Source organism: Pseudopipra pipra, chromosome 25 (genome assembly GCF_036250125.1).
Source record: "Pseudopipra pipra isolate bDixPip1 chromosome 25, bDixPip1.hap1, whole genome shotgun sequence".
NCBI classification, from domain to species: Eukaryota; Metazoa; Chordata; class Aves; order Passeriformes; family Pipridae; genus Pseudopipra; species Pseudopipra pipra.
Window position 1 is genome coordinate 1,579,164 of NC_087573.1, and position 14,638 is coordinate 1,593,801.

Consider the following 14,638-nt stretch of genomic DNA (forward strand, 5'->3'; position numbering starts at 1 on the left):
TGCCATGCTGAATAAATGCAAGAATGTGATAGTACAAAAGACTCTGTGCAGTGCATTAGAGAGCCCAGCTCTGGTGCAGGGCATCTGTCAGCCCCGATCACCCAGACTGATGGCTTATCAAAAATGGAGCTGACGTTTCCAAACGAGCTGCTTTGATGGACTTGTCATTCCAAGGGGATCTGAAATCGAGTCATAATAATAATAATACAACCCCCAGATTGCAACAGGAAGAGAAACAGAGAACTTGTGCCACTTCTGTCCCACCTATTTAAGGGTTCCCAGCTTGGCAGCAGGACGGTTTGGCACGGGGATGGGAGGGATGAGCGTGGAAATGGGTGAGTCCATATGGTCAGAGGGAAAGCAGCCCAGTCCCTGCTCCAGAAGCAAAGCTTTGCTCAGGCACCTCCAAATCCCAGCTTTCCCTTTCACATCCAATCCACAGCCAGGGTGCAGAGGGACAGAGCCCCAGCACCCTCATCCACGTGGGCAGGCAGGATGTGCCCCCCCTGGGGTCACACAGCCGGCACATGGGGGCACAGCCCCCGAGTCCCTTCCCTCAAATGCCCTTCAAACCCTTGGATTTCAAAGAGAATGAGGCAGCTACAAGCTTTGGGAGAACAGGGAGCTGTGGGAGGGGGTTAATGAGCACAGAGCCCAGCTTGTACAGCTCCAACCTCGCCAGCCAAGCAGCACCACTGAGCACACCCCGTGTGTCTCCGGGCTGGAGGTGGCACCTTTCCCTGGGAGACCAGCTGAGGGAGGTGACAGTTGATATTCATCCTGCTGAAACACTGATTTCTCCCTCTCAGAACCTGCTGCTTTTAACAGGATGAGGTGACAGGGCCGTGGCAGGGACGGGGCTGGGCTGTTGTGTCCCAGCATGGGGGACACTCAACCTCACAGCTCCCAGGGAGCTCCCAAAAGCAGGTTTCTTCTGCTCGCCCAAGGGGCACAGAAATGATATTTTTCCCTTTAAGGCAAAGCTGTTACAGCTCATGCTCAGCCCACCCTCTGGTCCAGGAGGTGACTCCCTGGCAATGCCTGGTTCCTGCTGTTTAATTGGGGCTGTTAAAGAGCTCGGATGCTTCGCCCCCAAAGAGTCCCTGGCTCTGGAGAGGTGAAGGAGCCTCCTCTCCTCAGTACTTGTGTCAGAATGATCAGACATTGGGGCTGGGGAGGAGGGGAAGAGCCTTTGCTCCCTGGCTTGGGGGTTTTTTGCTGTCACTTTGTCCTTTAAACGCTGCCCAGGAGCTGCAGAGCAGGAGGGGACCAGGGATGAGCTTCTTAGGGATGGATGTTGCCCAGAGAGGCTGCTGACAGTCCCATCCTTGGGATTGTCCAAAGCCAGGTTGGACAAGGCTTGGAGCAACCTGGGCTAGTGGAAGGTGTCCCTGCCCATGGCAGGGGAGGGACTGGATGAGCTTTAAGGTCCTTTCCAACCCAAACCAGCCTGGGATTCTCTGTGTGAACAGACCCAGCACCTGTGGCTGATGTTTCCCGATGGCAGCTCCTGGACCTGATCCGTGCTGAGGGTGGAGGAGCAGGGAGGCTGCAGGGCTTGGGAAGGAGCAGCTGGTCACACAGAGTTCACAGAATCATGGAATCATTTCTCTTGGAAAAGCCCTCCAGGACCATCGAGTCCACCCCGTGCCCAGTCCCCACCTTGTCCCCCAGCCCAGGGCACTGAGTGCCACGTCCAGTCCTTCCCTGGACACCTCCAGGGCTGGGGACTCCACTGCCTCCATGGGAAAGAATTCCAAAAGCCTGGATAGTTCAACAAACCCGGATGGTTTTGCTCATCCCAATCCCACTGGGCTACACTTGGCATTGGAGGCCCAGCAAGCACCTTCCTCAATCCAAATTAGGTGTTAAAGGCAATTCCACGAGTCCATGAATTCCTCAGGAAACACGGCCAGGTGGGAGAGGTGAGGAGCTGTGGGGAGCTGGGGTGGGGTGGGCAGCGGGGGCAGACAGATGGACCAGCAGCAGGGAGGTAAAACCAGGCCGGGGGGAAGCAAGGAGAGCGTTCTTTGGGATGAAGATGGAGCGACAGCCCCCGCTCCGGGGGGAGGCACGCGAGGCCAACGGGCTGTGACAAAGCAGGATGCATGGACACAGCCGGGCTCTTCCCTTAAATAAAACTTTTATTGGCCCTGAGATGTGAAACCGAGCCGCCTGCAAGGGGGATTAATGGCTTTGCCAGCCTCCCCCGGAGCTCTGGGGCCGGGCAGGGCCGGGAATGCCCGGGGAATGCCCGGGGGCCGCGGGGCCGGGGGAGGAGGAGCGCGATGGCACCACTTAGCCTTCATTAGGCCAAATTAAAATCAGAAGTGAGATGACAATTACAATTTGCGACCGGCTAATTGTTCGCCTCAGAAGCTGATCGTTGTGCAGATTGGGGAAATTAATTGTTCTCGGTCCCAGGTGGGTTTTGGCTTTGAACCCTGCCCAGGCAGCCGAGCTCCTGCTGGTGATGCTGCCCGCTCCTGGCCCTGGGAATGATGCCTGGCCAGGGGTCCCCAGCCCTGCCTGCAGAACCCCGGGGGGCTGCCAGACCCCCAGAGCCCCTCGGTGCCTCCAGCTTTAGCACCTGGAGTGGATCAGAGCCCACCCTGCCTTAAGGATCTGCTCATCCAGCTGTACAACGGGAGCACCCACCGCCCTCCCCCTGCACGGGGACACTGGGGACGCTCCTGTGGACGTCCCCCCTTCCCTCCCACAGCGAGGGCTCTCCCCCCGTGCTGGGTGCTGGGCTGGGAGCCCTCAGCCCTCGCTGCTCCATCCCCCCCACCCCACCCCGGCGCTGTGCCAAGCCCGGCTCCCATCAATCAAACCTCCCCCTCCGGAGCATCCTGCTTGATTTCCATCCCCGGGGAAAGGGCGTTGTGAACACTCGGGTGTATTTATAGCTCCCCGTGGGGCTGCCAGCGAGGGGGAAGGTGCCAGATTTCAGCGGAAACAGAGACCTCCAGCTCCTGCCCGCGCTCCGGCGCTCCCGCCCCCCGGTGCTCCCGCCCCCCGCATTCCCGGCAGGAGCCCCGGACACGGCGCTCGCTGGGGGCTGCAGGGCCCGGGCTCACCCCAGCCGTGTGTCCTGGGGGGTGGAACTGCAGCGGGATGGGCTGTCCCGTGGGAACACATCCCCCTGCAATCCCCTCTCCATCAGGCATTGGATGGAGAGAGGGATGGAGAAGGAGGGACCTTTCCCACCTCCATCTCTCCCCAGGCCGTTAATGAGCCGCGAAGGTCCCCGTGTCCCTCTGGCACCAAGGACAGCTCAGCCTGACTCCCCACCCCTGTTCCCACCATCCCTGGCTGCAGGGCCACGCAGGTGAGGAGCAGGCAGGTGAGCAGAGCCAGGTGAGCAGCAGCTGCCTTACACCTCACCCCAGCACAGCCACTGAAATCCTCTCCCGAGGAACCCACGTTGGTTCCCCGGCAGCGGAGCCGGGGGGGCTCCTTTCCCCCTGGGAAGCTCTGACACAGAGCTGGCTCCTGCAGCTCCCGCAGCTCCCGCAGCTCCAGCAGCACGGGGAGGGGCTGTGGGCACGGCGTGAGGAATGTGGCAGCTGCCAGGGGCTGACAGGAGCCGGGCACGGGCTGTGATGACTCCGGTGGCTGCACACGCCTGTTGAGCTGCGGCGACACGACAGCGGGAGCTGCTCCCAGCCCGCAGAGTGTCTGTGCCTGGCAGGGTGAGCGTGGGCTGGGAGGCAGGTGCACGCCAGCAAAGGATGATCCGGATTTCCATGACATCCCCTTTCCCTCTGTGCTCCGTGGGAGAAGCAGGGAAAGACCCCACACCTGGCTGGGGCGGGAGCAAAGGCCGGCGGCTCCTCGGTAACAAGATGTTCCAAGGGCTCCTCTGCCCTCAGCCCGTCTCTGACGAGGAGAGCTCTGGACACTGAGTCCTTCTGAAAAAGGCAGTCAGGAGCCGGGAGTGAGGGGGGATGTGAGGAGGGATGCTCAGATCCGTTTCTCTCTCCCTCTCTCTAATCAGACAAACAAGCAGCACGCCCGGAGCTGCGGCGCCAGGCGGGGGCCGCCCCCACCTTCCTCTCCAGAGACAAAGCCCAGGGCGAAGTGTCCGTGCCTGTGCCACTCCTGCCTGCTCAGAGACCCCAAACCAGCCAGCCCACAGGTGGGGATCCCCTCCCGCGGGCCCCCCGTGCCCTACAAGCAGCAGGCTGATGGCCAGGGCAGCGCCGGCCTGGCAGCACAAAGGATGCTGCTGTGCTGCATCATCCCCGTGACCTTCCCCGGCAGAGCAGGAACGATCAGGAGCGATCGATCCCCGGCACAGCCCGGGGCTGTGGGTGGTCATTAAGCCCGGCTTATCTGCACAGCAGCCCCCCCAGGCCTCCCTCCCTCCCTCTGCCAAGGCCAAGGGCAGCTTCCTCTGGGAGGGGATGCCCTGGGCAATGTCAAAGGCTTTGAGCTCCGATGTCCACGTGGTGCTCCACGAGTCAGCCGTGAAGCCAAGCTGGCTCCAAAGGGCACAGAGACCACGAGGAGCACGTCCATGTGTCCTCCAAACCTGTCCCCTCCCAGTGGGACAGTGGGGACACTGGTGAAGGTGGTTCACAGCAGCCCAGGCCCCTGGATCAGGTGTCAAACCTCACAGCCCCCAGCCTTGGTGGTCCCATCCTCATCCAGAGCCTGAGCACAGCCAGGGGCTGCTCCAGCATGTCCCCTCGGGCTACTTTAGGAAGAAATATTCTTCCACCACAGTGTTTGGATGTTAGTCCCTTCAGAGGGATAAATCCAGGCTCTTTAAACGTCCCTCAGCAAGGGAGGGGCGTGTGAGGAGGGCCAGGTTATTAAAGCTTAAAACCAGGAATGCATTCCTGAGTGTAATTAAAATCTAAACCGTAATGGGATCTCTCCTGTTATTTCTCTAGAGGTGTCTGTTGTTGGAAACAATATTTCTTCAGCTGAGCAATATCGCTGCAGGCAGGAATGTTGCACAGACGGTGCCAAGGGAAGAGGCTGGAGAACGGGAACCTCGCTCAGACACGGCTCCACAGGTCCCTCCCCACCTCCACCTCATTTGTCTCTTCATTCATGGATTAAACTGCTCTTCCAGGAGCCAGGGGAGCTGGAAAGGGAGAGCTGTGCTGGCTGGGCCGGGCAGGGGCACAGGGAGGGGTCGGTGCCAAGGGTGATCCCCACAGGATGGGGGCACATCACTCCTGAGACCCCCCCAGCTGGAGCTCCCTCTGCTCTCCAGCACAGGAAAGGTCGGGGTGGCACCGTGGCTGCCTGGGAGTGCCATGAAATCAGGCATTTCTAATTCCAGGGAAGTCTCTCCCTGTTTTCTTCCCGGGCTGGAGTCACCAAACACCTCCCAAGGGCTTGGTGACCCCATGGAGTGACACCAGGAGCATCTCAGCCTTGTCTGTGGGACCAGAGACGGTCCAGGGGGGCTGAGCCTGCCCTGTGGATCCCTGGATCCTCCAGCTGCTTCCCACTGCCCTGCTGAGCTGCTGCTCCCTCGCTGGGATGCCTCTGGAATTGCCATAAGGACACAAAGTCCCCCCAAACCCCTCAGGGGACAGTGAGAGGTGGCCCAGCTCTCCCTTCCTCGGAGAAATCCAGTGTCTGGGATCGGGGGCTGCAGGACGTGGCAAAGAGCAGAGGAGCTCCAGCAATAAAAAAGCAAGGACAGGAGCAAATCCAGGCTTTATCTGCTCCAGACAAGGGCACATCCAGCAGATCCAGCCCCATCAGACAAGGGGAGCAACCTCTGGCAGCCAAAAAAGCTGCGGATTAGTGCAAATGCCAATAAGTCATTAGGAATCATAAGAAAAATGTAGGGTTGCCATAGCAACTGCCAGGCACAGCTTTGGGGCTGCTTCCCCCCCTTCCCTGGGCACGGAGCACATCCTTGGGATGCAGGCAAAGCCCTGTGGAGCCACCACAGCCGGGAAGGGCTCGGAGAGCCGGGGGGGGATGTCCCAGCACTGCCCTGAGGGGGTGCTGAGCCCCTCCTGGGGGAGCTGGGGGGGCTTTGCCACCAGCAGAGACCACGGAGAGAGATTTTCCAATGGGATGGGGACCCTGCCATCAGAGCCAAGGGGGTGGCACGTCCCCCCCCTGAACTGAAGGGGATGGAAAAACCCTTCCTGGGTGAGGAATGGGGTTTATTCTTGGCAAAATCCACTCCCGGCTTATTTGGAGTAAAATCATCCAAGTGACACTGGTGGATGGGGGAGGAGGAGGGAATCAAGCCCTGGGAGCAGGACTGGGATGAGCTGGAGCGACCTGGCCCCTGGCACTGCTGGGTTTGGAGGCTGCTGGGCAGGGCCTGGAGGAATCTGTCCCTGGGCAGCGCTGGGTTTGGAGGCTGGAGCCGGAGGGGCTGAGCCAGGACGTGCCCCTGGAGCCCCGGGGTGGGTCAGGAAGGAGGAGCTTCAGGGATCCAAGGTGCATCCCAGCCGCTCCCTCACCCGCTCCCTCCCACAAATCACAAATCCCTCGGTTTCCAAGGACACTGAGCAGCAGGAAAAGCACCTTGGAGGGGCTGCTGTCCCCTGGGGAAACCGGGCTGCCCACAGTCACCTGCCCACAGTCACCGGGGGAGCGCTGAGTGTGGGCACAGTGGGGGAAGTTCCTGCTCTCCCATCTCTCCATCCTCTCCCACCTCTCCATCCTCTCCCACCTCTCCATCCTCTCCCACCTCTCCATCCTCTCCCACCTCTCCATCCTCTCCCATCTCTCCATCCTCTCCCATCTCTCCATCCTCTATCTCTCCATCCTCTCCCATCTCTCCATCCTCTCCCATCTCTCCATCCTCTCCCATCTCTCCATCCTCTCCCACCTCTCCATCCTCTCCCATCTCTCCATCCTCTCCCACCTCTCCATCCTCTCCCATCTCTCCATCCTCTCCCACCTCTCCATCCTCTCCCACCTCTCCATCCTCTCCCATCTCTCCATCCTCTCCCACCTCTCCATCCTCTCCCACCTCTCCATCCTCTCCCACCTCTCCATCCTCTCCCACCTCTCCATCCTCTCCCATCTCTCCATCCTCTCCCACCTCTCCATCCTCTCCCATCTCTCCATCCTCACCAGGAATTGCCTCGGTGCCCCCACACGTCCCCCCCGCCCCCCCAGCTGCACACAGCTGGCGGAAATGTCACCCACTTTGCCTCTAATTCACAACCATCATCTTCCCCCGGCGAGGAGGGGTTTTGGTTGGGTTTTGTTTTTGTTTTTTTTTCCCTTTCTCCGTTTCTTTTCCGGTTTATTCACAGAATTAGATCTTTGCTGAGTTTCCAGCAGTGGCTCATCCACTCTTAGTCATCCCGGGAAGCTGCGCCGTGGGCAATTCCTGCCTGGATTGGGCACGGGCTGGGGGCAGTGCCTGGAGGCAGGAGAGGGGTGAGGGGCTGCCTGTCCCAGGGGTGACCCCCTTCCTTCACCCCCCCCCAGCCGGAGCACGGGGAGGATTCATCCCTTGGAGGATCCAGCAGGAGCCACATGGATCCCCCTCGGGATGCAGAGTCCCCTCAGCCTGGATTTTAAACCCCCTCAGCTCTGCAACCCCGTTGTTTATTTATTTACTGCCCAAGGAGACCTTTGACACCACAAGGACACCGGGAAAAACGGGATGGCACCAAGGCTGGCACAGGGCAGAGGGAGCAGCGGGGTCTGGCTGAGTGGGAGTGGGATTCTGTGCACCAGGAGTGGGATGCCACGTCCAGGGACGGGATTTCACTCCCTGGGAGTGGGATGCCACGTGCTGGGAGCAGCATTCCACGTGCCAGGAGTGGGATTCCATGTGCCAGGAGTGGGATTCCATGTGCCAGGAGTGGGATTCCATGTGCCAGGAGTGGGATTCCATGTGCCAGGAGTGGGATTCCACGTGCCAGGAGTGGGATTCCGTGTGCCAGGAGTGGGATTCCGTGTGCCAGGGGCGGGATACCACGCAGTGGGAGTGGGATGCCACGTGCTGGGAGTGGGGTGGGATGCACTGGGAGTGGGAGGCCACACCCTGGGAGTGCCATGCCACGTGCCAGGAATGGGATTCCATGCGCTGGGAGCGGGATGCCCCGTGCTGGGAGAGCAGGATGTCAGGCCACGGGAGCAGGATTCCATGGGCCAAAAGTGGGAATCCGGGCATTGGGAGTGGGATGCCACGTTTTGGGAGCAGGATTCCTTGTGCCAGGAATGGGATTCCATGTGCTGGGAGTGGTTACTCCACGAGACCAGAGTGCATCGTCCTTTCCTGCGTTTTCCCAGGATAAAATGACTTTGGCCACCCCTTCATTCCCTTAAAAATCCCAAGCAAAGGCAAAGGCAGCTCCTGGTTTCCCTGTGCTGGGCGTGAGCCTCCAACTCCCTCAACCCTCAGCATTCCTGCTGCCAGCCTTGGAACAGAGATTCCAGCAGGAAAAGGGGTGGCTTTTGGATGGAAAGAGCCCTGAAACATCCCTTAAAACCCGAGCAAAACAGGGAAAATCCATGTGTCTGCCAAGCCAGGGAGGACAACCCTGGCCAAGGAAGGGGGACAAGGGCTGTGTCCTTCCCAGGAGGATTTAACCCCCAAAAAGGGAGTCAAGGAATTATTAAAGAGCCACAAAAGTAGCTGGAGAGTGTCCCTAAAGCCCTGTTAACAACAATTCCATGGAAAGGGAAGCACAGCAGAGGATTTCAGGGTGGAGCAGGTGACAGAGAGGTTTAGGGCCCTGGAATTCCAGGATTGCTCCTGCTCCTTGATCCTTTCAAACCCGGGACGAAGGGATGAATCCCACTGCACGTGGGGAATTCGGGAACTGGACTCCAGGAGCCAGGCTCGGGGTGGCCCTCCCGGCTCCACTGGAGCGGCAGCGACAGCTCGTAGGAGTTGGGAAAAGTGACTCAGAAACGGGGCTCGGCAGGATTTTTCCATGGGAGTAAAAAACCTTCGAGGAGGAAAAACGCGGCTCCCGCTCGCCAGCAGCGATTTGCAGACGGGGATCAAACGCCGCAGCCCCTTTTTAGGGTTGTTGGGTTTTTTTTTTTGAAGCCCAAATGGGTTTTCGAGGCGAGCGAGCGGCTTTGATGAGGCGTCAAACGGTGGTTTGAGCACCCAAAACGTTGCATTAAATTTAATAATCACCCTGTGAATGGGCACAGACGCACGAGCGAAATGTTTCTTCCAGCACAAACCAAATGGGTTCGGTTTTCGATGGCTCATAAATAGGGAAAAGCCATTTTTTTCCCCTTTTTCAGCTGACCATATATTTGTATTTTTTATTCTTTTCTATTCTCCCCCCATTCCCACTGGTGGGAGAGAGGAGGGAGAGAAGCAAAGATGCTTTTTTCCCCCTAAAACCCAGAGATCTGGAGCCGGCTCATCTCTTCCTTTGGGAAAAACTGGACCAAATTGGTTCGGTTTTTAATGGCTCATAAATAGGGAAGCCCATTTTTTTTCCCTTTTCAGCTGACCTGATATTTATATTTTTTTTATTCTTTTCTATTTCCCCTCCTTCTCTATTCCCACTGCTGGGAACGAGGATTGAGGAGGGAGAGAAGCAAAGACGCCTTTTTTTTTCTTTCCCCCAAAAAAACCCAGAGATCTGGAGCCGGCTCATCCCTTCCTTGGGGAAAAGCTGGTTAAAATGCAAAACCCCTTTTATGCTGATTACAAATTCCTCACTGATGAAGGCTTTTAAATTCCAAGCGAGCGTTATTAAGCCTCACAGAAGCACAGTGGCCTCTCTTCACGCCAAACAATTTTCTCAGCTTGAACCTGCAAACAGATTCGCCTCAGCTTTGGTTCAACAGGAAGGACAAAGCCCCGACCTCACACGCCAAATTTAATCTGGGAGCGATTTTTTTTTCCCTTCATGACAGGTTATAAATGCCACGAAATATGGTTTTATAATAGAGGCTGGGAGAGGCTTTTAAAGCCAACGAGTGGCTCCAGAGGCTGGACAGGGTCAGGAGATATCGGAGCGTTTGGGAGCTGCTGGAGGGGGGAGTCGGCATTAATTCCGAGCAGAGTTGGTGAATAATTTATCACAAGTAATTTATTGACCAAGTTTGTCTCTTTTCCCTGTCTGGGTGAAAGGCACCCCGGCGCAGAGAGCCAGCGCGAGACTTAGGCACCACTTAAGTCCCAATTAAGCCCTTTGTGAATTGTCTGGGAACGGATCCCAATTTTCCCCTATTTATTTGTTGTTGGGAATCGCGCAGCAAACAGAGCCGGCCGGTAATTCCTGCCCCGCGGAGTGTTTGCAAACAGTTCCTGGGGGGGGTTACTCAGGGCCCCCCTCCCGCCCTGGATGGGGGGCTGTGCTTTGGGGGACCCCGTTTCCCAAATTAAGGAGCTCCAAACCCCCCCGGGAATGAGGAGGGGACCTCAGGGGGTGCTGGGGCTGCTCCGAGCTGCGAGCAGAGCAATTTTCTCAGCCATTTATCGCCCTCCTGAAACCCACCCATTGGAACAGCCTTTTACAAACCCCACCGTAAACATATTTATCACCCAACACCTCTCTGCCATCACCGAGCACTAAAGCTGCACATTTATTTCGCTGCCTGTGAGCTGGTTGATGTCCTGGAACGGTGTCGGGCATTCCAGCCGCTGCCTCAGCCCGGGAGGGAAGGGATGCTGGAAGGGGCAAACAGGTTTCCAGGGAACAGGAGGACAAGGGGGGGCTGCCCTGAGCCCCACGACCCCAAAACTCACCCCCACAGTCCCAGTGAGGAGCTTTATCAGCAGGGACCGTCTGACTTTTAAGGAGAACTTTTAAACTCATTTAATTTTAAGATTTTTCCTGGGGTTGGAATTCTCCTTCCCGTGGCTTTCCCGGGGCTGGGCAGAGCTGCAGCTCCCGGTGCAGACGTTTCCCCTGGGAACAACAATTCCAGGAGGAGAAAACCAAAGTCCCGGGTCCCTCCCCTGCAGGCCGGGCAGGGGGAGAGCACCCACCCCTCTGTGCCAGGGCCTGGCACCTCGGGGTGGGCAGCGGGCAGAGGAGCAGCCCCTCTCCGGGTGTTCCCTGGCAAAGGGATGTGGGAGCAGGAGAGGAGGAGGGTGGTGATTTCCTGTGTGCCAGGGGATCACTCGGGTCCTGGGCTGGCACCTCTGCTCCTCGGGGCACCAGCCACGTGCCAGCTGGAATGTTATCCCATGGGAGCTCACGGGACAGAAGGGAAAAGGGGTCAGTGAGCAGGGCCTGCCCTGCAGGGGGGGTGGGAGATACATCTGGGAATAAAGAAAGGGATGGAGCTCCTGCATTTGGAGAGATGAAGCTCCCAGCCTTCCAGATGACCACCTGGAAAAAGCTCCTAGCACCAATTCATCCCTGTCCTAGCCAGGAACTCCGGGATCACGGCCCGAATGGCAGTGGAATGTCTCTGCCAGCTCCAGCCGGTCCCTCTGCTGCCGGGAGCCAGCCCAGCCCTGCCAGGCAGAGAGAGCAGGGGCTGGGCAGGGCAGCTGGAGCTCTGCTCCACATCGGGAATGGGAGCCTCCCTGGGAACGGGAGCCTCCCTGGGAATGGGAGCCTCCCTGGGAATGGGAGCCTCCCTGGCAGAGGGGCTGCCCCCGCTCCCTGGGGAGCTCACTGTGCAGCTCCAAGTGCTGTGGGGACGCAGAATTCCTGCTGCTCCCACAGCCCTGGTGAGGTGGGGTGGGGTGCTGTCGGGGTCCTGGCTGACTCCCCTGCCCTTCCCCTGAGCCAGAGGGGTTTGGCAGCCTCTGCCAGGGGTGTGGGCACAGCTCAGCCCTGGCAGAGGATTCTCAGCTCCCGGGTCTGCGCCGCGGAAGGGGAGAAAGGTCCCACCCAAAGGAAGGGGTTTAAGATGGCTGAGGAGCAGAGACTCAGCCCAGCTCTGGCCCTCAGCCTTGCTCTCCTCACTTGCACCAGTGCCAACCGTGTGCCAAAGCAGCCCCCACTGCCCACGGAGAGGAGCCAGGGTGCAGGGAGAGCCGGGAAGAGCCGTGTCCCCAGCAAAGAGGCTGTGCCAGCAGGACCAGGGTCCTCTGCCTCGGGAAGGCAGGACAGGAGGATGATGATGCCCCAAGTGTGACCGTGACGGGCTGATGGACCCCCCAGGAGACCCCCAGGGGCAGGGAGCAGCCAGAGCTCCGGAAACTTGCCCTGAGCCACATCCCATTGCTCCACGTCTGCACCAGGCTCAGCCTGGCAGAGACAGCAGTGAGACATTTGCTTCCCAGCCTTTCCACGAGCTCTCCTGCATCCAGGCTGCGGGATCAGGGCTGCTCGTCCCTGCAAGGCAGGGCTGGGTCCTGGCTCAGCACCAGCACAGCAGCCAGGGGAGGGGGAGACAGGCAACCCCCCTGTGTGGCTCCTGACCTCCCAGCCTGGTTAGATCAAGGCTTGGGGAGCCAGACCCTCGTGCCCAGGGGCGATGGCAGCACATCCCCACAACTCCCAGCAAAGGGCTCCCTGGAAACGCGGCTCCAAGGGTCCTTTTCCCAGCCCTGTGTCTCCCTCCTCCCCTCCGAGTTCTCACGGCCATGCCGGGACAAGCCCCGGGTGTCCAAGGGCTTCTCCCCCTCCTCATGGGAGAATGGGGCACTGCTGACAGGTCTCCAATCCCTTTTTCCAGGCTCTGGCAGGAAGCAGGGAGAGGTGGAGAGGGCCGGGTGCCCGTGTGGGCGTCGGGGAGAGGCGAGGACAGCAGAGGGCTCAGCCACACACGGACCCTCCCAGCCCTGAGCCCCCCGCCCGGGCGGGTCAGCGCAGGGTCCCTCCTGCACAGAGAGCCCCGGGATGATCCCACGGCCCCCCCAGGGCACAGCCCCACACCCGGGTGGGTGTTTGGCACGGGGGGACGAGCGCGGGGATTTTGGGGGGGGGGGGGGTGAGCGGCTCCTGTGCAGCTGCGGGAGGAGGAGCAGGGAAGGGGGGAGGTAAACACCGACATCATTCCAGTGACACCGCGGGCCCAGGGCGGCTCCTCACGGGGGTCCTTTGCCACCTCCTTTGCATCTGCCCCCCACCCGGGCAGCCTGTCCCCCCCCGAGCCTGGCGCCGGCAGGTGAAGGTGGGAGGGAGACAAATCCCCGGGTTGTTTATTTAACAGCCCCCGTTTTACACTTCCCTTCGCTCCTTTGCCGTTTTCCGCGCCGCTCCGGCGCCGAGGGGTTAATGCCGAGGGAGCGCTGCTCCCGCCTGGATCGCATCCTGCCGGCAGCCCCGGGCAAGGCTGGATTCCAGCCCCAGGCACCGCCGCGGGCTTCGCCACGGTCACCCCACGTTCCCATCGGCGCCGGGCTGAGGATCGACTCGATCCCAGAGGAGTTTCCGGGACCGGGAATCCAGCTCCCGCCATCAGAGACCCCTCCTCTCCCTCCCGCATCCCCTGTCCCCTCCCGGACCACGCACCGATGTCTCCGCATTTCCTGCGTTTTCACCTGCTTTCCTTCTTTTCATTTTTCGAACGCACCATTTATCGTCAAACCCACCTTTTATCAGGGAAACCAAAGCTCTGGAAAGAGGGACACCCCCCCACCACCAAAACAACCAAACCCCAAACGAACTGCCAAGCAGCCGGCTCTGCGATGCAGAACCCCCAGGCACAGCAGCCTCCCCCACCCAAAGTCACACCCGACGGACAATACCACGATCGCGGCTGGACCCCGACTCACCCTTGGAGTCTGTCCCCGTCCCCCGGCGCCGCTGGCATCGCCTGCCGCTCCTCTGCACAGCTGCCCGCACATCTGGCTCGGGCAGAGCCCCGCCGGCAGACAAAGGGCCGGCTCGCTTTGGACCTGTCAGCGCTGGGGGGTCCTTCCTCGTCCCTCTGGGGGTGTGGGGACAGGGGCAGCAGGACCCCCCCCTGCCACGCTGGCCCTCAGCGCCCGGGCTGGAGGCGGCGGTGAGAGCCCTCCATCCTCCCCTCGCACGGCTCCTTCGCAGCCGCACACTCCCCGCTGCCTGCAAGCGCTCCCCCCTCCTCCTCCTCCTCCTCCCTTCTCCCCTCCCTTCCCCAGTCCTCCTCCTCACTCCGGTCTTGTCGCCACGACGTGCCACCCACCCGAATCAGCTCCTGCCGGCCGCGCGTTTAACCCCTGCGGCTCTGGCGGCACCGGGGGGGCTCCCGGCACCCCCAGACCCTCGGGGTGACGCTCCCGAGGACCGGGGGTAGATAAAAACCTCCCGCAAAGGCTCGGCCGGGCGCTCGCACCCCCCCGGGTCCGCAGTGCATCCCCCTCCCGCTGCGGCACCGGGACCCCTCCCCGCGGGAGCCCGGGGTGGGGTGGGGGGGTGTCCCGTGGCCCCACGTTCGGAGGGAATGGGGACACTCGGTGGGGTGGGTTTGTGTCCCAAAGCCGCTCCTGCTCGCCGGGATTTCTTTACCTTTGGGGAGATCTGGCTGCGGGTGGTCCCGCGAGCCCCTCGCAGCGCCCCCTCCCCCGGGGTGCCCGAGGGGACAGCGCAGACCCCCCTCGTGTGTGTGTGTGGGGGGGTTTGGTCACCAGCAGCACCTCGGGGTGATGGGTCCCCAGGCAAGACGTGCTGCCAGCGGCTCATTTCCCTTGGACAGGGACGTTCAGGGACTCTTAACCTTGAAAAACATCGTGGGGAGGCTGCGTTTTGCTCTGCCCTGACTCACGGGGGGAGCTCTGGGGTCCCAGTTGTGCCACCCGGTTAAGGGGTGAGGATGGAGACCCCTCGCCCAC

General features: G+C 60.3%; 1 protein-coding gene across 1 annotated transcript in view; it reads right to left on the reverse strand.

Annotated features, from left to right (window-relative positions):
* LRRN2 (leucine rich repeat neuronal 2) overlaps positions 1-13,890 on the reverse strand; it is a 28,365-nt gene extending 14,475 nt beyond the window's left edge. The window contains exon 1 of the mRNA XM_064635846.1: positions 13,604-13,890. The gene's annotated coding sequence lies outside the window, so the exon portion shown is untranslated. The remainder of the gene's footprint in view (positions 1-13,603) is intronic.
* Positions 13,891-14,638: the final 748 nt, after the last annotated feature.